The sequence below is a fragment of the Schistocerca americana genome, chromosome X (genome assembly GCF_021461395.2).
Source record: "Schistocerca americana isolate TAMUIC-IGC-003095 chromosome X, iqSchAmer2.1, whole genome shotgun sequence".
NCBI classification, from domain to species: Eukaryota; Metazoa; Arthropoda; class Insecta; order Orthoptera; family Acrididae; genus Schistocerca; species Schistocerca americana.
In genome coordinates, this window is record NC_060130.1 from 195,286,821 (window position 1) to 195,311,672 (window position 24,852).

A 24,852-nucleotide genomic window follows, 5' to 3' on the forward strand; every position below is an offset into this window, starting at 1 on the left:
CGGCAAAGTCGGGAGGCACACCCACGCACCCGTAAGCATCTTCCCTGATGCGACACGCCGAATTGCGCATGTTCACGTGGACCTCATCAGCCCGCTTCCTGTCTCTCGAGGCAAGTGGTATCTCTTAAACGTGGTGGACCGCTTCACTCGCTGGCCGGAAGCAATGCCTGTCGCGGACATCACCACCGAGACCATTGCCACCGCATTCGTCGACAGCTGGGTGGCACGCTTTAGATGTCCCAGTCATGTGATAACTGACCGCGGCCGCCAGTTTCACTGCGCATTGTTCACGCACGTCGCCAGACTGTGTGGCATCTGGCTACACAGGACAACAAGCTACCACCCGGCGTTGAATGGCATGGTCGAATGGTTCCACAGGACTTTGAAAGCCACCCTAACTTGCCACGACACCTCATGGCCAGAGGCACTCCCACTGGTGCTGCTCGGCCTGCGAGTAACGCCGAAGGAGGCGATCGGTGCGTCACCTGCCGACCTCGTTTACGGTCAACGTCTGACGATCCTGGGCGATTTCATTGAAGAAGTACCACTCCCACATGACACCGTGGCACCCACTCTGGCAGAACGTCTGTGCACTCACACAGCCAGCCTCCAAGCAGACGCACCGATGCAGCAAGGCATCAGGAAGCTATTCGTGCACACTGACCTACAGTGCTGCACGCATGTCATGTTGCGTATCAATGCAGTACAATCATCTCTCTGGCAGCCCTCCTGCAGACTGCACCAAGTGATCGCCGAGGTGACAAAATGCTCGTCATCAAGTGCAACGGGAAGCCGTCTACAGTGTCAATTGACCACGTCAAGCCAGCCTACATCTTGCCCACTCCAGCAGCCACGCTTTTCTTCGACCCAGCAGAAGACCTGATCACAGACGACACTCCCTCAGCCAGTAGCCAGACAGAGCCCGCACCCATAGCCGCCGGTGATGCACAGCGGCAGCCTGCTCTCATCACGCCACCACATGTGCCTAACACCACCCCGCCCAGGCAGCTGGCACGGCCACTCGGACCGCGCCCACCACTGGAGCACCAGTTGCTCCCGCCACAGCCGCCAGTGGACTACGTCCCACGCGCCAGCCACCGTCTCCGATTCAAACAGCAGTGCTGCATCACCAATGCGCCACGCCACCCACAGCAGAAAAAAAGCGCCCGAGCTGCCGAACCCGTCAGAATCTGGCGTGCACCTGCCACCATCTGCTGTAGAGACCTAGTCTCCAGCTTACCACGCTTTCAGCTGGTAACCCCAGACAATGCCTCCTGTGTCTGTCGCAGCTCCTGGACGCACGTTCGTGTCCCTGTGCCTCTGCCACATTGGGCGTTGAGGCCGGATTGACATCCGTGCCAGTTTACCGATTCGCATCACCGTCAAGCTGCAGATATCGCGCTCCGCACTGCCCAGCTTGTCCGTATCAGCTCCCAGACCTGCTTTCGAGTCATGATAGTACCATACTCATGCATGTTCTCCAGACCTCCGTTGTCTCAAACGTTGAGGTCGGTTCGAGTGCTCTGCTGCTTCCGCAACTGAGTCACTCGGCGAACTTGTGCAATGTGTGAACACTTGAACCTGTCACTCTCAATACCACTCTGAACAATGTAAATAGTGAACTTTTTCTGTAGCTCTTGTGAATACCCGACATTGTTATTAAGAAGTCAGTGCCTTAGAGATGTCACACCAAATTACCTGCATAGTGAGACATAGTGCGTTGAGTGGTTTGGCAATTATTTCATTTAACGCAAAAAAAGTTTCTTCTTCTTCTGTAGGTGCAAATTTTGTAGTATAAACAACTGTCTTATATATTTTTACTTCAGTCATCAACATACATTTTAATCACTCTAGCAAATAATTGTGACTACTTGTGACAGTTTTACCTTGTACCTTAACTACAATAAAGTCACCTTTCTCCACTGTTTCAATATTTTCAACACTTGTGTACAAGTTAGCAACAGATGAATCAGTGTATTGGACGTGATCAGAATCTTCAGAGCTACTGCTCCTTTCTGCCAGTATTTGGCATACTTAATTTAATTTATGCTTATTTGGCAATAGCTTTGCTCTTCTGTCTTTTGCTGCTGCCTCTGTCCATTGTTTAACTGCTGTACTGTTAAGGACAGTTTATTTTCCTTTCCTTCTGTGTCTCATTTTTTTACTTGTACCAGCTTTAGTACATGGCCAAACTTATAATGTATGTGTAATTTCTGTTTGCTTATCTTCTGGCTGGTGTCCAAGATTCTGAACATTGTCATCTGCAGATATGCTTGCATGTTCTCCCAGTGAATCATTTGTTATTTGTTGTCAGACTGGGAAAGGTCTCCCCAGTATGTAAGACGATAAAAAATTGTAGGCATAAAATATGAGAGAACTGATACGTTTGATACTATTAACATGAAAGCCTTTCCAAATGTCAGGAAATGCAACACCAACAAGGGCTGTGTTATATATGGTATTTTTCTTGGGCACTAGAATGTGTTTCTTTGAAATTACTCATGATATCAGAGACTTTAGAGGTCAACATAAAGTTAAATTTCCAGGCAATTTCTGACAGCAAGCAAATGAAACTGCATGAAAAATGGTTTTTACTTGAACTTGCAAACCTTACATTTATGTAATTTATTAGATGTTTTGCAACTGTCTGGGGTTAACTGCACCAATCCACTTAATGACAAATTTTACTGGTACACTTAACCCCACCTTCACTTTATCAACAATCTTCAGCATGAAGGGAAAATGACTCCATGCACAGTTCATATTTCATGCAGTATCATAAAGCAATAAACAATTAATCTAGCTCAAAAAATTAAAACTGTAGGAGATATTGTTAAATGCAAAAATAAATTACTCTTATCCGTGGATTTCAGTTTTTTTAATCTATATCTGCAAATGTAGCTAACAGACAACATCCATATTAGCTCACACAGTACAGCCCACCTAAGGGAACATATTTGTGGTATGAAAACACAATTTTCCCTCTTGAATTGTTTATAAATGTGATGGTTGAATTAGCTTTGAGAATCAGTTAACCCAACTTTTCCTAAGTATATGAAATTCAGAAAGTCATTGCCCCAAAGTAAAATTTAATTAAGTTCAGTTGTCTGTATGAAAGTTCATCTTTTCAGTGCATGTGTGCCATATTATAAGTCTTTCAGGCCAAAATAAAGAATATTGCAGTAATAATAACTGTTGCATACACAAAATTTTAGTGAGAACAAAGTGTGTCATAGACTTGCTCTTCAAACATGAGGAAAATAAAGTGATTATTTGAATACAATTTTCTCTGCTATGTGATAGAGGGTAATGTCTTGTCATTAATATGGGTGGTTTCTGTTGAGAATTATGTAGTAGAGTCATTTTTTGTGTATAAAGCCAAACAGAATGAAGTATATGAAGTAGCAATGTATTATGTAATTGAGAAGTATATTATAATGAATTGATGAAATAGAAAGTGAATATGAAGTGGCAAACTGAATTAAGTGCTTTGAAGTACGTATGAAACAGTAATGATTAGGGACCCTGCCTTTGTAACAGCTTCTTTTGCAAAAGTACCTCTTCAGTCAACATGTCTGAAACAGAATAAATAAGTGGTATAATGAGCATTGATAAACTGGAAAGTGAAATGATACACAAGAGAATAATATTCTTTTGTTGTGATGGCATGCCTAAGTAATATGACATAACTTGTTGAGAACCTGCTGGACATTACAGCACTGTATTCAGAAACAGAGTGATGCTTTCATGAAAAAAAAAAATGATAATAGTACTGAAAATTATTTAATGAAGCTAAGTGAAGTACTAATTTATTTAATGACTTGTTGAATATAAATTGCTACAAAGTTCATTCCTATGATACTGTACTGTTCATTTTCTAACAGGAATTAAAAATGCAATGAATTTCACTAACTCAATCTTCATTTCAAGAAAGTTAAGTCATAGTCAGAGGAGATCTTTGTTGTAAATTCTCTGTGTGACATTATACTGATAGCTGTGTTGTTTTATAACACGTAAATGTCCAATTAATGAGTAATCATTCTTATTGGAGATATACAGATAGGAATTATTAGTGCACCAATTTAGAAAATTTGTATGTCTTTTCATGTTTGTAAATGCCGAACACCACTTTGGATCAATACAATACAATACATCGGATGTGAGTGAAAATTTGAAGGAGAAATCCCAGAAAGAACCTACAGCAAACCATGAGTGTGGTTTTTGTGAAGGTGGTGCCAACGATGAGTAATGAACTGTGTTAACATGGTGAAAAATTTGGGAAATATCAAGAATAAGTTATGACCCATGAAGTTCTCTGACATAAATGTGTTTTGAAATATTGTAGTTACACACTTGTATGTTTCAAAATTTTTAAAAATTTTATGTCATAAGATGGCCAGGGAAGGCTGTTAGGTAACATTTAGTTAGGATACCTGATTTGAAAATTAGTTTAAAGTATTATGATAACATTGTTTCTTTCTTATGTATTTTGATACATGTAAGACTCTTATAGACCACTGAATTATCCAGTAAGCTAATTGTCATAAGTGTCTGTTTAATTCAGTTGGAGGGTGAACAGATATAGGAAGTTGTAAAATACTGCAACTGTTGTGTTTTCTGCTCATATGAATAACTAAAATTCTTTCACTTTTTCATTATGTATCTAATGCTATCACACACATAATATGTAAGATATACAGGAATGTGTAAATTTGTTATTTATGTGAAATTTTATTTAAATTTGTGGTTCAATTGTCTGTATTTATCTTCCTGATTAAAATGATGTAGTTTTACTAGAATACTCAGAAATTAAAAGTTGTGGTTAATTAAATTTCCTGCAACAACACTTAATGGGAAAACATATTGAGCTAATGGGCAGGATAGGAAGTATTATTACCACTCATTCAAAAACAGACAGTCCCAATTTTTCATGACCATATTTTAAATTATCTGAAATTAATTAACATATGGGATAAGTGACATTAAAAGTTTGGACACTCATAATTTCAATAATCTATTTTGCTTTAATGTCGGTGGGATTTTGGCCTGTGATGGTATAATTATTTTTTTGCTATATTTTTTTCTGAATCACATAACAACTCTCACTAATTAATTCAGTCATTAATTAAGATTTTAGATAACTGAGGATCACAGAATATGGATTTCAGGAGAGATGCCCTACTTGTAGATATGGGAATTCAGACTACGAAAACATAATGATGTTCCACATGCTTTTATGGTTTATTAACCTGAAACATTTTTCATAAGCTAGATAATAGCAAAGTCCTTGAGTCCACACAAAATAGTAAAATCTAACCTAGCCAAATTTTAAAAAATTAAGTAGTTTCATAAATCACATAAAGTTCTTGTGCCTTTCTTTAAATAGCCACCCCTCCCCCAAAATCACTGGGTTGTGTCCAACTAGTGTCGATTAAAGTGAAAGTCTGTGAATGGTCAGCAACCAGGTAACATCTCTATGTCAACTTGAGTTAGACTCATGGGTGCACTACCAAACGAACAACGTCAATGCATCAGAAAGTTCTGTGACACGCTAGCACTCAGAAACATGCCATATCATTCCGCGTGAAAGTCCCAGACTAAGTATCAAAGGCCTAATATCTCATGTGAAAATTTGTGATTTGACATCATCTGCATGACACCTATGTCACATATGTAAACTCAAAGTGTTAATGTTCAATCACTATTATTTACTGGACAGTATAATTCATGTTGGTGATTGTGTAGCAAGTTATATAATGTGCACTGTTAACTACATATTTCTGTCACTGCATATTATACCACCATGAAATTCAATAAACATTGTGACTCTGATTAGTGGTTGAATTAATTCTCATTTGGATACATTTATGAAGGAGGAGGTGCATGTCTCCTCACCTGTTTAAACTGTAATATGTAAAACTTGAACTGACAATAAACAATGCTATAGTGCAAATAAAGTAGGAGAATTCACTTTGAAATTTAACTATTGTGTGGTCTACATAATTTTGCACTATGCTTTATAGAATTGGTATTCAGCATATTATTTCAAAACGCTGAAATTTGAGACTTTGAGATACATGGAGCCAAGTGCATCAACAGGTTATGGATATGTCACAAATCATCGTCACAGCTGATATGCTGTCCACAAGTGGCCATGCTAAATGGAAACAATTTTTTGATGTGTAAAGGGTGACAGTGCTCAAAAAGTAGGTATTGTTGGTGATTAGTGAGTCTGACATGGACAGAGATCTACATTTATACTGCGCAAGCCACCCAACAGTGTGTGGCGGAGGGCACTTTATGTGCCACTGTCATTACCTCCCTTTCCTGTTCCAGTCGCGTATGGTTCGCGGGAAGAACGAATGCCAGAAAGCCTCCGTGCGCGCTCAGATCTCGGCAATTTTACATTTGTGATCTCCTCGGGAGGTATAAGTGGGGTGACGCAATATATTCAATACCTCATTCAAAAACACACCCTCTCAAAACCTGGACAGCAAGCTACATCACAATACAATGTGCCTCTCTTGCAGTGTCTGCCACTTGAGTTTGCTAAACATCTCCGTAACACTATCACGCTTACCAAATAACACTGTGACAAAACACGCCGCTCTTCTTTGGATCTTCTCTATCTCCTCTGTCAACCCGACCTGGTATGGATCCCACACTGATGAGCAATACTCAAGTATAGGTCGAACAAGTGTTTTGTAAGCCACCTTCTTTGTTGATGGACTACATTTTCTAAGGATTCTCCCAATGAATCTCAACTTTGCACCCGCCTTATCAACAATTAATTTTATATGATCATTCCACTCCAAATTGTTCCGTACGCCTACTCCCAGTTATTTTACAGAAGTAACTGCTACCAGCGTTTGTTCTGCTATCACATAATCATACAATAAAGGATCCTTCTTTCTATGTACTCGCAATACATCACATTTGTCTATGCTAAGGGTCAGTTGCCACTCCCTGCACCAAGTGCCTATCCACTGCAGATCTTCCTGCATTTCACTGCATTTTTCTAATGCTGCAACTTCTCTGTATACTACAGCATCACCCGCAAAAAGCCACAAGGAACTTCCGACACTATCTACTATGTCATTTACATTTATTGTGAAAAGCAATGGTCCCATAACACTCCTCTGTGGCACGCCAGAGTTTACTTTAATGTCTGTAGATGTCTCTCCATTGTTATCAACATCCTGTGTTCTGTTTGCTAACAACTCTTCAATCCAGCCACACAGCTGGATATGGATGAAGCCATCAATGAGATGGAGGACAATGCCAAGAAGATGACACATAGGGCTGATAAGGACCAGATGAACAAGATGGGAGAGAAGGTGTTAAGGTTGTGGATGAATGAAGATAGGATATCTTGACCCTAGGTCCAGATCATGAAAATATCGATAACAAATCAGAACCAGACAAGGTGTTTGGAGTTTTGGGGTTCTAGGAAGGATTCCTCTAGAAGGTCCGTAAACAGATTGGCATAGAAGGGTGCCAGGCAGGTGCCCATGGCTGTGCTGTGGATTTGCTTAAATACACTGACTAAAAAATATTGCAGTACCAAGAGGGAGTTGTGCAAAACAAATGAAAGTTGGTATCTGTGTTTCTGATGTCTATTAACATTTCATGCTAGTCACATAAGAGTGCTGGTGGTAGCGCCACTATGAGGATGCAAATGAGGCTTGCTTTAAATACATGCTGTAACGACTATAGTGTTGGTTGAATTTGGGACTAAACATAACGACTTGATATTAGTCAAGAACCACTTTAAGGCAACAAAAATGCCATTATCAGCACCTCACTGAGTTTGAGCAAAGTCATGTAATAGAGCTATGAGAAACTGTATGTTCCTTCTGTGATATTGCAGTAAGACTTGGCAGAAATGTAACCACTATAGATGATTATTGGCAGGGCTGGTCACGAGAAAGTACAGTCACAAGAAGATGGGGGGTCTGGACAGTCACATGACACTACTGAGAGGGAAGACCATCATGTCTGGCGTGAGGCTCTGGCAAATTGTGCTGCATCTGCAGTAGCAATTAGCACACAGTGACACAATGAATTTTTACCAATTGGTTGCTTCAAGGGCAGCTCTGAAACAGATGCCCTGTAGTGTGCCTTCCACTGACCCCAAACCACTGTCATTTGTGACTTCAGTGGTGTCAAGTGGCTCATTGGAGGCCAGGGTCGATGACTGTTGTGTTTTTAAATGAAAGCTGGTTCTACCTCAGTGCCAGTGATGGCTGTGTGTTGGTTATAAGGAGCCCAGTTGAGGGCCTGCAACCAACCAGTTCATGTGCTAGACACACAGGACCTACATCTGGAGTTATGGTCTGGAATATGATTTTGTATGACACCAGGAGCAATCACGGGATTAGTACACGCATCCTGACTGTAAATTTGTATGTCAATCTAGTGATTCAACCTGTTGTGCTGCCATTCTGGAAAAGCATTACAGGGAGTATTTTTGAACAGGATCAAGCTCGCCCACGTACTGCTGTTGTAATCCCACAAGCTCTACAGAGTGATGAAATGTTGCATTGGCCTACTCAATCATGAGATCCATATTCAATCAAGCACTATGGGACACCATCAGATGACATCTCCAGTGTCATCCACAAAGAGCATTAACCGTCCTTATATTGACTGATCAGTTGCAGGAGGCTCCATCCCACAAAGAGACATTCAGCAGTTGTACAACACAATGCATGCATGTCTGCATGCTCGCATTCACAATTCTGGCGGGTAAACTGATTATTAATGTACCAGCATTTCACATTTGCATTGGTTTATCTTGTGCTTACATTGACCTGTGATCCTGCAATGTCAATCATTTAAATATGTTACCTAGACCAATGTATTCCTGAAATTTCAATACTCTACATTAATTATTTTTTGGCGTTGTGATTTTTTTTCCTGGCAATGTATCTTCCTCTCAAAGGAGGATGTAATCAGTAAGGTTTAGAAGGAGTGAGGTAGTGGGTTGATGTCAGAAAGACATTGAGAGTGGTAGTGTTGGATGGCAGGCCATTGGCCTGAGGAATGTTGGTGTGTAGGGAGGTGTCATCAACTGTGACAGATAAGGATCCAGGTGCCTATGCAGTGGGGATGGCTGAGAATTGCTAAGTGGAGTGGCTTGTATGTTTGATATGAAAGGCTAAGCTACAGGCAACTGGTTGGAGGTGCTGGTCAACAAGAGTGGCGATCTTCCAATGGGAGCATAGTAACCACCTACAATTGGACATCCAGCATTGTTGGGTTTATAGATTTTAGAAGGCTTGTAAAATATGTGTGTGCGGGGAGGGCGGTTGTTGGAGGGAGGAGGGAGATGGATTCAGGGAACAGATTCTGGGATAGGCGTATAGATTTCAGTAGGAATTGAAGGTTATGTTGTGCTTCTGGGAGGGGATCACTATGGTACAGATTGTGGGTGGAGGAGTTAGAAAATAGGTGGAACCTTACTTCTGGCAGTCACAGTGCTGCCACAATTTCTGCAGAGCATTTTATTTTGACATGATCGCCTACAAGCAGCCCAGAGGAATGAATGGTCATTACCTGATTATTAATGTACTAGCGTTTCCTAACCATTGTCATCTGGATCCTTCCCCTCCAACACCAGATTTCCTGAAATACAGATAGGAGTTATCAATGCAACACATACTTCAATCATGTAATCCTGCAGACCCAGTCATCGCTAACCCACTGGCACAAAGACAACTAAGGTGCCCATGTCATAACCTTAGAATATCAAGAAGTAAAAGAACTTAAAAGAAATTATACACTAAGTCCAATCAACTGATGGAAAGCGAGCTAAGAACAAGGACTTCCTCATGTAGAAAGACCCACAAAATATGCTGTGGAGACAGTGGAAGTCCTGAACCAAAGATTAAATGTCTTTTGCCACATTGCTATGAAGGATAAGAAGTAAAACGCAGTCGACAACCCCTGCATCCTTCACTATAACACCCTACAAATCAGACGGCAAACATATATGACAACATAAGTAGTTAAAACAAGGACATTCGGTCATGAAATGGTGAATCATCAAAGGTTGACGACAATGAGCTCAAAGTGGTGGGGGATCACCACTTAACAAATGGCGATGGCTAAAACGACAATACCCAATATGCAACCTAGCTAAAATGATCTCCTCACAGCAAAGGGGCCGAGATGACGTTGGCCAAGCTGCTAGGGGAGGTTTAATTCCCTGGAGCTTGTTGCCATGAAGAGTGCACCAGTGGTGATGCCAAAGTGACACCACCTGCCAACAGACGGCAAAATAGAGATCATCCAAAGGGATGGAAGAGCTAGCAGACTGAGGTAGGAGGATTCCAACCTTGTGAGCAGAATCAGCAGCCTGATTTCCCATCAGAGCAATGTGAACAGGAGACTGCATGACCATCACAGTGTCTCCCTCAACAGACAGCAAATGGTAGCTTTCTTGGACCCATTGCACTAAGGGATGGACTGTGTACAGCACATAGAGGTTCTGAAGGGCACTGAGAGAGTCAAAATATGACTCAATTAAAAAGCCTCTCCAGCTGCATGTATTAGGTAGCCTGATAGAGGGCGAAGAGCTCTGCTGTAAATATCGGGTGGTGTTCTGGAAGCCAGTACCAGAAATGGTCCATGTCAATGACGAAGGCACACTAGACACCACAGTCAGTTTTAGAACCATTACTGTGCACAAAGGTGCTGTCACTACGTTGTGTGCGGTGGTCGAGAAACTTACTGCAATAGATCACATTGGGAGTAGTTTACTTAGGGAGTAAATAAAGTCCAAGATAAACACAGGCCACCGCGCAATGCCAAGGTAGTGAAGGGTTCACACCCACTGGAAAACTGGCAAGGAGTGTGAAGTTAAGCTGCTGGAATGGGAGCTGAAAGCAAACTCTGGGAGGTAACAGAGAAGAGGGACGCACCCCATACTGGCAGTCAAGGGAGTCATCGAAAAAGGAGGTGTAGGATGGGTGGCTAGGCATAGCAGATAAATGGCAAGCGTATCTGTTGAGGAGAACATCACACCGGTATAACAGCAGTTGCCCGGCAGCTTCTGCATAGAGACTCTCAACTGGGCTAGTGTAAAAGGCACCAGTGGCCAAACGGATCCCAAGACGGTGGATTGTATTAAGATGGCATAAAATTGATGGATGTGCAGATGAATAAATAAAACACCAAGAGTCTAGTTTCGAACAGAAAGGGATTTGTACAAATGGAGGAGGGTGGTATGATCTGCTCCCCCGGAAGTACCACTTAGAACACGTAAGACATTAGGAGGCTGGGTACAGCGTTCAGCCAGATGAGACACATGGGAGGACCAAGAAAGTTTTCTATCAAGCAAGAGTTCAAGGAATTTCATAATTTCAGCAAATGGAAAAGCAACAAGCCCAAGATGTAAAGATGGTGGAAGAAACAGATTGCACTACCAGAAATTCATACAAACTGTTTTGTCAGTGGAAAAGCGAAAGCCATTGTCGATACTCCACGAGTAAAGATGCTCAAGACATGGCTGAAGATGCTGCTCAAGGATACAAGTATGTGGAGAACTGCTGTACATCGCAAAGTCATCGACGAAAAATGAGCCTGTGATGTCTGGTGGGAGACAGGCCATTATAGGGTTAATGGCTACAGCAAAGAGTACGATGCACAGGACGGAGCCTTGAGGCACCCCAGTCTCCTGGATGAAGATGTCTGATTAGGTTGTATCCACACATATCTTGAGTACTTGGTCTTTTAAAAATTTCTGAAGGAAACAGGGCTGGCGGCATCAAAAGCCCCATGTGTATAGAGTACAGAGGATACCAGCCCTTCAGCAGGTGTCATAGGCTTTCTCCAAATCAAAAAACAAAGTCACCATTGGGTATTTTGGCTGAAAATGGTTAATGACATGAGTTGACAAAGTGATGAGCTGGTCAACAGCAAAATGATGAGCTCGAAATCCACATTGTGCAAGGGTTCGTAGATTGCCAGGTTAGAGCCACCATACCAACCAGCCATTAATCATACATTCTATCATCTTGCAAACACAGCTGATGAGAGAAATGGAGTGGTAGCTAAAAGGAATGTGTTTGTCCTTATTGGGCTTAGATATGGGTATGATAACGACTTCACGTCAGCATCTGGGAAATGTGCCATCTGCCCAAATGCGATTGTGTGTATGAAGGAGGAAGTGCTTGCCCTCAAGAGAAAGGTGCTGCAACATCTGAATGTGAACACTATCTGGCCCTGGGGTGGAAGATCAGGATGAAGTGAGAACATGATCTATTTCCCCCATGGTAAAGACAGAATTGTAGCATTCACTCTTCTGAGAGGAGGAGGGTATCATCTAAGCCTCCTCCACTCGTTTCCGAGGGAGGAAGGTGGGGTGATATTGGGTGGAGCTCAAAATCTCCACAGAATAGCAGCCCAAGGTGTTGGAGATAGCTACCAGGTCCACAATGACATCACCTGCTACAGTCATACTGGAAATCAGGTAATAGACCTTAGTTCCAAACAGACGATGGAGGTTGCCCCCCACATGACGGAAGAGGAAAGTTGGTTGGCTCTGAGCACTATGGGACTCAACTGCTGAGGTCATTAGTCCCTAGAACTTAGAACTAGTTAAACCTAACTAACCTAAGCACACCACAAACATCCATGCCCGAGGCAGGATTCGAACCTGCGACCGTAGCGGTCTTGCGGTTCCAGACTGCAGCGCCTTTAACCGCACGGCCACTTGGAAGAGGAAGTGGAACTGTTAAAAGAACCAGTAAATGAAATCCAGCTAGCTGTTTTGATATAGCGAAGAATGCAATGACACTGCACTTGCAACTGTTTGCAGCAAATAGAGCTTGCCATCAAAGGATGATGGTTATAAATGCAGAGAACAGGTCTTCGCATGTGACTCACATCACAGTATGCCTCAGTTCTCCTGGGGACCAGTACACAGCATGGTAGAGATGAAGTGCGAGGTATGGAATGTTCTATGATGGTAAGGATAATGTTTGTGAGGAACTATGACTGGTCATCACAACTGGGGAAATGTTTTTGAAGGTCTCCAGGGAGGACTGAAGGCTCCAGTCAGCCTCGATAGCGCATGGGAGAGTGTCACTCTAGTACATATCAGAGAGAATGGACCATTCAGAATGACAGGAAAAGTGGGCAACGGAGAACAAGAGGTCCAAATGGGAATAGGTGTGTGTGGAGTCTGAGAGGAATGTCGGTGCTCCATTATTAAGATAGAGAGGTTGAGTTGATTGAGGTCGGCCAAGACAGCACCTCTCTGACAGGTTCTGGAAGAGCCCCAAATGCGATGGTGTGCATTAAAGTCACTGAGCAGAGGTGAGGCAGTTGATCAATAAGCTGGAGGAAGCCTGCCCTGGCAACACCAAATGATGGAGGGATGTATACACTGCAAAGAGCAAAGGTTAAGCAAGGAAGGATAATGTCAACTGCAACAGCTGGCAGCCAAGTGTTCAGTAAGATGGTCTGGCTATGAATGTCATCCCAGATGAGCAATATGACTCCCCCATGAGATGGAATGCTGTCTTCTGCAGGAAGGTCAAAGCAGACCAGAAGGAAATATGAGAGGTCATAGCGATCTCAAGGATGCAGTTTTGTTTCTTGGAGGCAGAGAAAGAGTGGATGCTATGATTCAAAGAGCAGCCATAATTCCTCCTATTTGGATCTAATGCTGTGGACCTTCCGCTGGAGGCTGCATGGTCGCTGTTGCAATTGATACAGCATGGAGGAGGAGGTGGCAATTGTCCTTGCGAGCAACCCTACCACAAATAACTCATTTGGTTTTGTTTCAACAGGACATGTGAATTTGTTGTAATGTTGCCACTGGTGGCAACACATCCAGTTTGGAATGTACAGTTGGATTGTAATCACTTCATAATCTACTTTGATCTTCGGTGGAAGCACTGCTTGATCAAACGTGAGAAAAAGAGTGTGTGTAGGCACTAAAGTTGCATCAACCTTTTTCATTACCTGATGGACTGCAGTGATGTCCTGATCAGAGAGGTATGTTTGGATTTCTCCCTCGGTCAGACCTCCAAGCAGTCTAGTGTAAATAACACCATACAAAGAATTCAGTATTCAGTGGGCCTCAACATGATTGGGCCTGAAGATCACAATTATACTCCAAATACAAAGTTCCATTACATAAATGGTAGCAATATTTCACAGGACCTGCAATTGCAGCAAAACCTTTTTGAATAATAAACACATTAACAGTAGCAAAGGACTGACCTTCTTCAGTATTTGATACCATGAGGGACTGAGGTGCCACTGGGAGATTCTTTGAATCTTTAGCCTCACTCTGTTTACATTTAGTAGATGTAGACAGAAATGATGATTGGCTCATTGTGAGAAAATCCCCCATGATTGACAGTGCCTTCGATGGTGCTTTCCTTCCAACTGGGGTCCTACCAAGGGGGCCTCACCTGCCTTACGTGATTGTTCACACCTCACGTCACACCTCCCAAACTCCTGATAGAGTGACATATTGGCAACTGGGGAAGGTAACAGCTCAGGCAGTCATCCCTCCCTGTGCCTGGCCTGTAGCAGGGGTTACGTGCAAACACTACCTGTTGACCCGGGGCTAGGAATAACACATTACCAGTCAGCTGTTACACGTCAAACATATAGGCTAGCCTTCAGGAGCAAACAGGAAGGAAGAAGAAACAAAGAGGAACCTCAAATGTTGAAGCAGAGGAAGGGCAGGAGATGGCGAATGAAGAAAGAAAGAAAAACAGTTGAGGGACTGTTCTGATGTCAGGATACTAAAGCTTCAGAACGAATTCCCAAAACTACCCGGACATATTTCCCAAGGGAGGGCAAAAAGAACAGCTGGAAGATAGACATTCAGCACAGGTGCTGCAAAGGCTTGGGCTGTACCTGACCTCTCAAGATGTTGACAGACCGTTAGGAAAGTTTGAAGAAAATAATATAGCCTATTCACCTTCACACATGTGCTCCATGAAGCTGACTGGAAGGGTGTACATTGTGATAGTGATGTTGACTGTAAGGTACCAGAATTTGAGTATTCTGTACAACCATGAAGATGTAGCATTTCCAACCAAACTTAGAGCTAAGCAAACTATATGGAAAATGTCTAGTAATAAATTGCTGGTGTCAGGAACACAAACCTCTTGTACAAACAAAAGACTACTCTATGCTTACAGTAAAACTACATACAACAAGTTATTCAATAACTATTTCAAAGTGAACAGTTTTGTTGTGAAGCCAAGAGAATGTACAACTGGCAGTTTATACTCAATTCAAGTAATAAATCGAAAGCTATATGGAAAGTCATCAGTGAGACGGGTGGTGAAAAGGAAAGACGTCAATCAATAACATGCATTAAGAATGAAGATGGTGTTTCCTCTGATCAAAAAATGTATGTGAAGTATTCAACAATCACTTTATAAACATTGATGACAAACTTTCTTCTTTTATCAATCCTTCTGTACTCAGTCACTGTACAAGCTTTGTGCTGCTCCCAAGATAACTTTTTCCTTGCCCGCTCACTCCTACTGAAATTTGCAGTATTATAACACAAAGCCTAATGAATAATCCTGTGGTTAGGATAGTATTGCTTATTATCCTCAAAAACCAGTCTGACATCTTGTCCATTTATTACCAGCTCTGTGTTGTTAACCAGCCATAGCTGGACAGACTGCAACAAGATACAGTAGTATTACAACAACAAAATGAATGAAAGACTGCAGTTTAAACTATGATGCTACAAAATATATAATGAAGAGAACAACTCGATTATAATATAATGTACAATGACAATACAACTATGAAATCAGTTCTAGAACATAGTGCACAGTTCAGACAAAATTTTAGTCCTAAATTGCTCCATTGGTAATGACAGGATACCCTTAGGTAGTGCATTCAACAGTTCGAGAGCCGCCCTGTGGACACCCTTTGTGTTTTTGTTAATCAACATCCAGGGCTTTCTATACTGTCTATTGTCAGTGCTGTGGTGATGAAATTTATTTCTCTTTCTGTAGCGTGCATGATTTACCTCCATATGAGCAAGGCAGTTGAATAAAGATTGGCTAAAACAAAGTATATTCTTGCAGCCTGCAGAGTGCTGTGGTGATGAAATTTATTTCTCTTTCTGTAGCGTGCATGATTTACCTCCATATGAGCAAGGCAGTTGAATAAAGATTGGCTAAAACAAAGTATATTCTTGCAGCCTGCAGAGTGCCTCCACAGCAGCAGCCCACGTCTCATGCAGCTTTGGAAAATTACATGGTACACTGTTGGTTGCTACTTGTCTGATATTACACCTTGTAATTTCCCCAGGAGATACAGGACCCAGGAAAGTTTGGAATATACCATTTTGTGGGCTGTTGCCATGTTAACATAGAATCAATGAAAAAGCCCATGGCTGCTGTGTCACACAGGGCTCCAGTTTCATTCAATAAGGCTCCATGTCATTCTGTGTTTTGTATTCACTAATTTTCATCTTGTTCATAATAAACTAGGCCTTGGCTTTGCTTAATAGGACTTCTGCTGGTTGAAAAGCCCGAGCGACACTCTCCCTTTTTCAGTACAAATGTTATTATCTGCAAACTGCAAGGTGTGCCCATTGATACTTATGTCACTAACAAAAATCAGGAACAACAGAGACCCCATTACAGGTTCCTATGGTGCACTCCATTTCAACTTCTTTTCAATTGAGTCTACTCCTTGCACTGATACAATCTGCTGTCTGTTATTTAGGTAGGAATTCGCTCAACAGCTCCCCCAGCACCACATGATTTTACATTGCTGAGGAGGGTCTTACATGAGGTACAATTGAATACCTTACTAAGCTCACAAGGTACCAGTGCTCTAGACTCTTTTGTCTTCAAAACCCTCACTTATATTTGTAACTAAGTCAAGTACTGCTACTGTCATTGACCTACCCTTCTAAAGGCGATATTGTGATCACAAAAGAAGTTACTTCCTCCAAATAACTTATCCATATTAGAAGATTACTAAATACTTCAGTGAATAATGCATTTATTGTTTACTAAGCCACTGAAAAGGGAAAGGTGGACGATCATAAAAATTTCACGCTGACTTTTGTAATAGAACTATTGGAAACTCACAGGGAGAGACTGTGGTGTATGTGTTTTGTTTCAATAGTTGTTTTAAAATATAGCACACTGGAAGTTCATTTCAAGTTATCATCTGTGTTTAATGCATAATAAAGGAGTATTGTTAACAATTCTCAAAATTTTTATTAATTATTAAAAAATCATTCCTATGCTAGAGTAATTTAGATGAAATTCCATGTTTCAGTACCAGCTGGCCACATAAACTAGTGCCGGTAGGTTAGCTGCAAGTGCAACAACTATTGGCCTGAAGAGCTTCCTTAGAAGTTATTGCTTATTGGTTCTCCAAAAGTTTGTCTTTTTAGAAAGGGTAATGATAAATGGAGCTTTATATTCATTTTGATTAATTCTATAGTGCATTAAAAAAAAACACACACACACACACATACAACAGGCTATTCCTTGAGCTCACAGACTTTGGAAACCATACATTACATTTGAGAAATTATGGTAGTATCGTATTAGGGGAAAATGCAGTTATCGGTTCAGGTCATATCTTTTGAACAGAGTCCAAAAAGTTGTAATCACCAAACAAGTAGTGAAAGTGTTGGTTAAAGCAGTAAGTATTAAGACAAGGAATTCCTCAATTTTCACACTTTGAGCAATTCTGTTTATCATACTTTGCAATGATCTGTCCCTAAACATTCAGAATGGTCTATTGGTAATGTCTTCTGGTGATACTAATATAGTGTTCTCATCAACTCAAAGCTCTGACTGCTGATACAAACATAAAAATGCAACTGCAAAATTCCTCAGAGTATGTTGACAGACAGTACTCGACAGTAGGAATACTTAAAGAGAAGTCATTAAACAGACTGAGTAAAGTCATCAACACAGAAACAGTCAAATGTGCTTGCTTTGCAGTTGTACATTTCGTAATGCCACACTGCATTACATTTTGGGACATATCTCTCAAAAATATATTTATTACACAAAAGATGAAATAATGAAATCAGTGCCTTTCTCTTCCATCACTTGACACCTTTGAAAGAACTCAATGTTTTGCCACTTTCATGTATCTATATGAAGCAGTGAGCTTAATTTTTAACAGAATTTATGTTCTTCACTTCAAATATTCTGTTAAATTGTTGAAAGAGTGGCTAATGAGGTATTATTTTGTTTTGTTTTTAAATATTTGCAAATGTTCAGTTTTCTGCTTGCAGCCCACTTTTATAGACTTTTGTATGCAAAAATAAAACTCCATTATGAACCCTAGAAAGGGATACATAGCTGACATGGGAATTATTACTTCATCTAGTTATGTGATTGTGAATTGCTGAGTTCATCCTAAATTCACTCTTGCTGTTAACGAAAAATACCACCAGGGAGAGTATACATGTAACAATACCTAGGTCCATAAAGAGGCTTCTATAAGATGTTCAGTTGCAAAGTCTACCAAATGTACGCATTTATTAATTTTATTATGTACATTTCAGTATAGGGCTACTGTATGAATTACTCTACAATGTGGGACCATGTAGGGCCACCATCTACTACATATCAAATACATACAGGGAAATACAGTGTATTAGTGAACAAACAAGGACAGGAAGCAACAAAGAATATGAGTAATTAAAGACACACTGCACTTGTCACACATTTATTAGTTAATTATGTCACTCTCACACAGCATTTGCTCCCTCCCTCCCTCACCCCTCCTAAAAGATGAGAGGGAGTTCAAATTTGAACTCACAGCCAGCTTGTGTGTGGGTGGCTGGGCATGATGGACATGTAACTGACTGTCAGTGACACAGCCAGAACCGTAGAATGATGGTTGGTAGGAGTGCCATTGGTAGCAGACAGAGGGGGAGGGGTGTGAGGTGTTCCTTCCCCTGGTAACATTGTGTAGCCACTGGAAATCAGTGGTAGTCATTTCCAAGCAATCCAATGGACTTATGACGATATTGCAGACCAGGTCTGGTAGAGATATGGTGAACCATAGTATGTGTGCCCATGCCCTGTGATTTTACGGGCCACAGTTACTCCGTGGACGCAGTTGTGTGCAAAGCACAGATGCAATGCGGAGGTGTCCTATGTTGTTCTTATGTTTTGTGGGCCACTTGGAGTTTGTCTTCTGTTTCCAATAGGGTATCATTCAACACCACATTGTCCTCATGCAACTTGATTATTTCACACCTGATTGTTACATAATCTTGTTTCATGGTATGGAGATGTAATTTCAAGTTGCAGCAGTACCGCTCCCAGTACTGTTGATGGTCATTTGAGGTGTTAGCACTTAAATTATACACATTGGACATTGTGTACTTTGATGAATGAGCCTTTCCTGCAAGAATAGTATGACTGTTGACAGAGTGTATCAGTCATTCATTTAGTAAATTGGTGGTCAGTGCAGCCTGTGTGAGGAAATCAGCACCTGAAATAGGTTGAGCAACATTGGTTAATTTGTAAGTCCACTTGCAGTTCTCAAAGAGGCAATTGTCAGCCTCAAACGTATTGTGACCATATGCACATATGACGGACTTGTTAACTGCCATTAAATTGGCCTTAGTGTGGCAGTGTGCTGATCTCTGATCCCATTTGATTAATAACACTAGCCCTGAATAGTGGTTGGTAATGAACAGCCTTTGTAATGTAGTGCCGTGTAGTCATTCGATAGTCAGCAGCTTTGGAGGCATTCCAATAGAAGCGTTAGGCTGAGCAGTCCTATACTGTCTTTTTCACATAGGGTGCTAACTGTTCTAAAACAGTAGGTGCTGTAAATGGGTGTCAAACTGTTGCACCTGAGCCAAATCATCTCTCGGCATTGAGGTGCAAACATAATTTCTTGCACTTCATTGCCAGTTGACCAAAATGTCTGTGGAACAGTAAACATTTGTCTGAGTGGTCTCATGGCTATGAAACCACTGTGGGCATGTGCAAGGGGCTCGTTTGTGCTCAGCTGTCATGATCAATAGTTGCAACATTTACGACTGCTTAGTCAGCCGCTTGACAGTGGCATGGGGAGTTCACAGGTCCTCGAGAACACTCTGTGACTTTCAGGCAGATGTGGCATGGTAGCGAGGCAGCAGCATGTTGGGCTGGTCACTCTTCCTTCAGAGTGAATGGAAATTATCACGGTGGCCACTGTGACATATGTTTTGGGCAAGGTGTGTGCTTTATTGGTAACTAATATAATGGTTGCCCTTCCTGAGCAATTAAAATTAACCTCATTTTGGTAGCAATTGTTGTTGACAAATGTGTAACAGTAAAGCATCCAAACTGATAATCATTCCATGCAGATGTCTCCAGAATTCAGACAGAATCATGTCATAATGCCTCTCATGGTACAGGACTTGTGTGAGCCTTTGACCCATTGATTTTGTGCAATGTGAAATAAGCACCATCATGAGGGCATTGTAGGCTTGGTGCAGGGAGCATCGTAAAATAATGTCCAACACTACTGAAGTAACACGTTGATCAAGATTACTGTTCACCAAAGTGAACTATTTAAAAGAGTCACTAATTTGCTGTTACTTGAAAATGCTCTCCATTTACTGCAACTAAGTTTTCAATTGACTGGTTGCAAACAGTGGGGCCTGAATTTGCAAATACAGTGTGGGAGGACTGCGAAAGCTGATGACTGGATATTTCTGTTGATCTCACATGTGGTACCAGTGAACGCGAAATGACTGGAAAGATGTTCACTCTGAAGTTGATGTCTTACGACAGTGCTGTAATTATGTGTGAAGCAATGTTATGTGATTGTATCACTGTGTCCAATGTCATGACCAGTGTGTTTGAAACCGTGATGTTCCAAAGTGGATCGGTGTGTGGCACGGAGTCTAGTGGTTGAAAAACAGGAGGTGGGCAATGTAGAATCTGTATCTCATTTTTAATGACCTGGATGGTACCACTGATGGAATGTAGAAGGTTATGTGTGGTATGCCTGATGGTACTTAACTATGCTAACTGCAGCAGATAACCTATCCACGAGAGCAGAATTGCTTCTTTGGGTTCACAAATTATGGAAGAACACTATCTCCTACAAATAAAATACATTCACGGACTAACAGTGTAATACACTGAGGTGTCAAAAGTTATGGGTTGCCTCCTGATATCATGTTGGACGTGCTTTTACCCGGAGTAGTATAGCAACATGACGTGGCGTGGACGCAATACATTGTTGGAAGACCCCTGCAGAAATATCGTCCCATGCTGTCTCTATAAGTGTGAATGTTCCTGGTACACAAGTTTGTGCATGAACTGATATCTCAATTATGTCCCATAAATGTATGAAAGGATTCACGTTGGGTGATCCTGGTGCCTAAATCATACACTTGAATTGTTCAGAAAGTTATTTAAACTGAGTGCGAACAATTGTGGCCCGGTGACCAGGTACACTGTCATCTATAAAAATTCCACCATTGTTTCAAACATGAATAGCTGCAAATGGTCTCCAAGTAGCTGAACATAAACATTTCCATTCAATGATTGATCCAGTTGGACCAGAGGAGCAAGTCCATTCTATGTAAACACAGCCCACACAATTATGGATCCACCAATAGCTTGCACTGTGCTAGAAATTTGCTACTGTCAAAACACTCTTGACACTGCGGATCTCAGAATACTGAATTCCCTAATGATTTTTGAAGTGGAAAGTCCCGCACATTTAGCAGCAACTACCATTCCGTGTTCAAAGTCTGTTAATTCCCATCATATGGCTATAATCAGGTTGGAAACATTTCACATGAATCACTCAAATACAAATGACTCGTCTGCTAATGCATTGTCCTTTTATACACTGTATACATGATATTACCACCATGTGCACATTGCTATTCTATGACTGTTTTTCACCTCAGTGTAAACCACACTTTACTGTGCACAGATACAAAAGACACATGTGTACACATTAGCAAACAAACCAGAACAGGAAGCATCAAAGAACATGAGAAATTAGAGAGACACTACACTTGTCACATATCAATTAGTTGATTACATCACTCCCACAACCGCATTTTGTCAATTCCCAATGTAAAAGTAGTTATCAAAATTATTCACGGAACCATTGACTGCATGTGAATGATTTGGTGTAGATAAAAATAAATGAATACCTTATCCCCATTCAGTATTTCAATTTTGTGGGCAAATAATGTAGAATAAGTGATCAAGTCTGCTCTGATATATGACACTTGCGGCAAAATTACTACATGGACTAGAGAATGTTTACAAGACTTGGCAATGTCAACACAGCACTAGGACTACTACCTACAAAGTTCTGTGACTATAATGAAAAGGGATTAGATTACATTAGATTTAGTTTTTGTGCCAGAGACCCAAAAATGAGATGATTCTCACGGGTGTGAAACAAGTCAGAAAGTGTAATATAAAAAAAACATAAAACATCTGAATATAATAATCACTACCCTGATCAATTATCAGCAGACTATCAAAATAGGTAAATGCATTTCAGCAAACTATAACACCTAATATTTACGGAATTAATACTCTGTCAGGATGAAACACAGCTATGCACTTTTAATAAATTTATCATTCATAAAATACCTAATCTTGTCAGTTGTGACCTATTGGTGCAAACTAAAATTTTTCCTTAAGATGGTCTAACAGTCGCTGTTAAGATATTTATTTGTAGAGTAGAAGGAGTTGCCTACCAGAAAGTCTTTCAAACTCTGTTTAAACTGTGCTTTATCTGAAGCCAAGTTTTTAATGGTTGCTGGTGATTTATTGAAAATGTGTGTTCCTGGATATTGGACCCCTTTCTGATCCAAGTTAAGTGATTTTAGGTTTTTATGTAGATTGTTCTTATTCCTAGTACTGATACTATGTATTGAGCAATTGGTTGGAAATGGAGATATATTACTTGCAACAAATTACATTAAGAATAAATATACTGAGAAGCAATGGTTAGGATACAAAGTTCCTTGAACAGGTTTCTACATGATTTTCTTAAATTTACACAACAAATGAGTCTTGTTATATGCTTTTGCTTGCTAAAAACTTTTGCTCGGCTTTGTCAGTTACTCCAGAATATGATCCCATATGACATTACAGAAAGAAAATTAAAAAATATATATATGCAAGTTCTTATTATATTTACTACATTTGACATCATTCTGACTGCAAATCCCATCCCAACTGAATTTATTATCGAGTTATAATCCCAGATATTTAACATTGTCAACCTCTTTGATCTACATGTCTTCATGTGCTATACACATGCTAGAAGGAAATCTCTTACAGGGTCTGGTGTGTCTTTACAAAGTTTAATGTCAGTGAATTAGTTTTAAATCATTTATTAATGTCAGTGAAAACTTGATTAGCAGCCATTTCTAAATCTGTACTTGACTTCCTACTTATTGCAATGTCTGTACCATCTGCAACAAAACAAACTTAGCATCTGGCAATGTAATGAGCAAGGAGTCATTAATGCACACAAGAAAAAGCAACAGACCCAAGATGGAACCTTCAGGAACACTACACGTAATCAATTCCCAGTCAGATGAAGACTGACTGCATAATGCTTGGGTATTTCACAATGACACCCTTTGTTTCCTGTTAGTTAAATAAGACTCAAACCATTTCACAGCGCTACTGTTGAGAGAGAGAGAGAGAGAGAGAGAGAGAGAGAGAGAGAGAGAGAGAGAGAGAGAATTTCTATTATAATTTTAATTCTCTACTAGCAAAGTTAATAACAATGTTACTTTTGGGGTAATCAGTGAATGTTTCGGCAAATGGAAGGCAAGGTTGGTCATTACATTAGCACATCAACAGTAAGCTCAATTATAAATTAAACTTTTCATCAGATGAGGGCAGTCTAAGGGATCACTGTAATTTTTGCCAGATTTACTACTAGTCATACTTTGAATTCTTTCTCTATCATGTCAGAAAATGTAGCTGAGACACAACTAAACATTACAAAGGGGTTATAAATCATATTCTAAGTACATACTCGTACTGGACTATGTGGTAATCTATTTGACTGTGAACTTTTCACAAAAATATTGTTATTCCATTACTAGAAATTTAAAGCCCCATAATGAATTATAATTCACAATTTCTATTGACTATTTTGATGAGATGAAATTTTCTTTCTAGATTAGATTAAGTTTTTGTTCCACAGACCCAAAAATGACATGACTCTCATGGGCATGGAACATGTCAGAAAGTATAACATAAAAAATATAGAACACATGAATACAACACTCACTTCCCCAATCATTTGGCAGGAGATTGTCACAATATGTGGACATATTACAATAAATTGGAACTGCTAATATTTACAGAATTAATACACTATCAGAATGAAACCTAGTTATAAGTATTTGATAAATTTATCATCATACCTAATCTTAACTGTTGTGACCAAGTGCTGTCAAAACAGAAATTTTTACATAAGCTGGTCTAACTGTCCCTGTTAGGATATTCGTCTGAAGAGTAGATGAGTTTCCTACCAAAAAGTCTTTCAGACTCTGTTTAAGCTGTAATTTATCTGAAGCCAAGTTTTTAATGGTTGCTGGCAGTTAACTGAATCTGTGTGTTCCTGAATATTGGGCGCCTTTTTGGACCAAGGTACGTGATGTTAGGTTTTTATATAGATTGTTCTTATCACTAGTATCGATACTATGTATTGAGCTATTGGTTGTAAATAGGCACATTATTTTCAACAAATTTTTTTCAAGGACTAAATATACTGACAAGCAGTGGTTAGAATATCCTATTCCTTGTGTCCACTACTACAATAACTTTGTCTAGACTTCGAAGCTGAACACGCTATCCTTTCGTACTGACA

At 40.5% G+C, this 24,852-nt stretch overlaps 1 long non-coding RNA gene across 1 annotated transcript in view; it reads right to left on the reverse strand.

Annotated features, from left to right (window-relative positions):
- Nucleotides 1–24,528, reverse strand: part of LOC124556787 — a 60,996-nt gene extending 36,468 nt beyond the window's left edge. The window contains exon 1 of the long non-coding RNA XR_006968692.1: nucleotides 24,407–24,528. This is a non-coding gene — a long non-coding RNA (uncharacterized LOC124556787). The remainder of the gene's footprint in view (nucleotides 1–24,406) is intronic.
- Nucleotides 24,529–24,852: the final 324 nt, after the last annotated feature.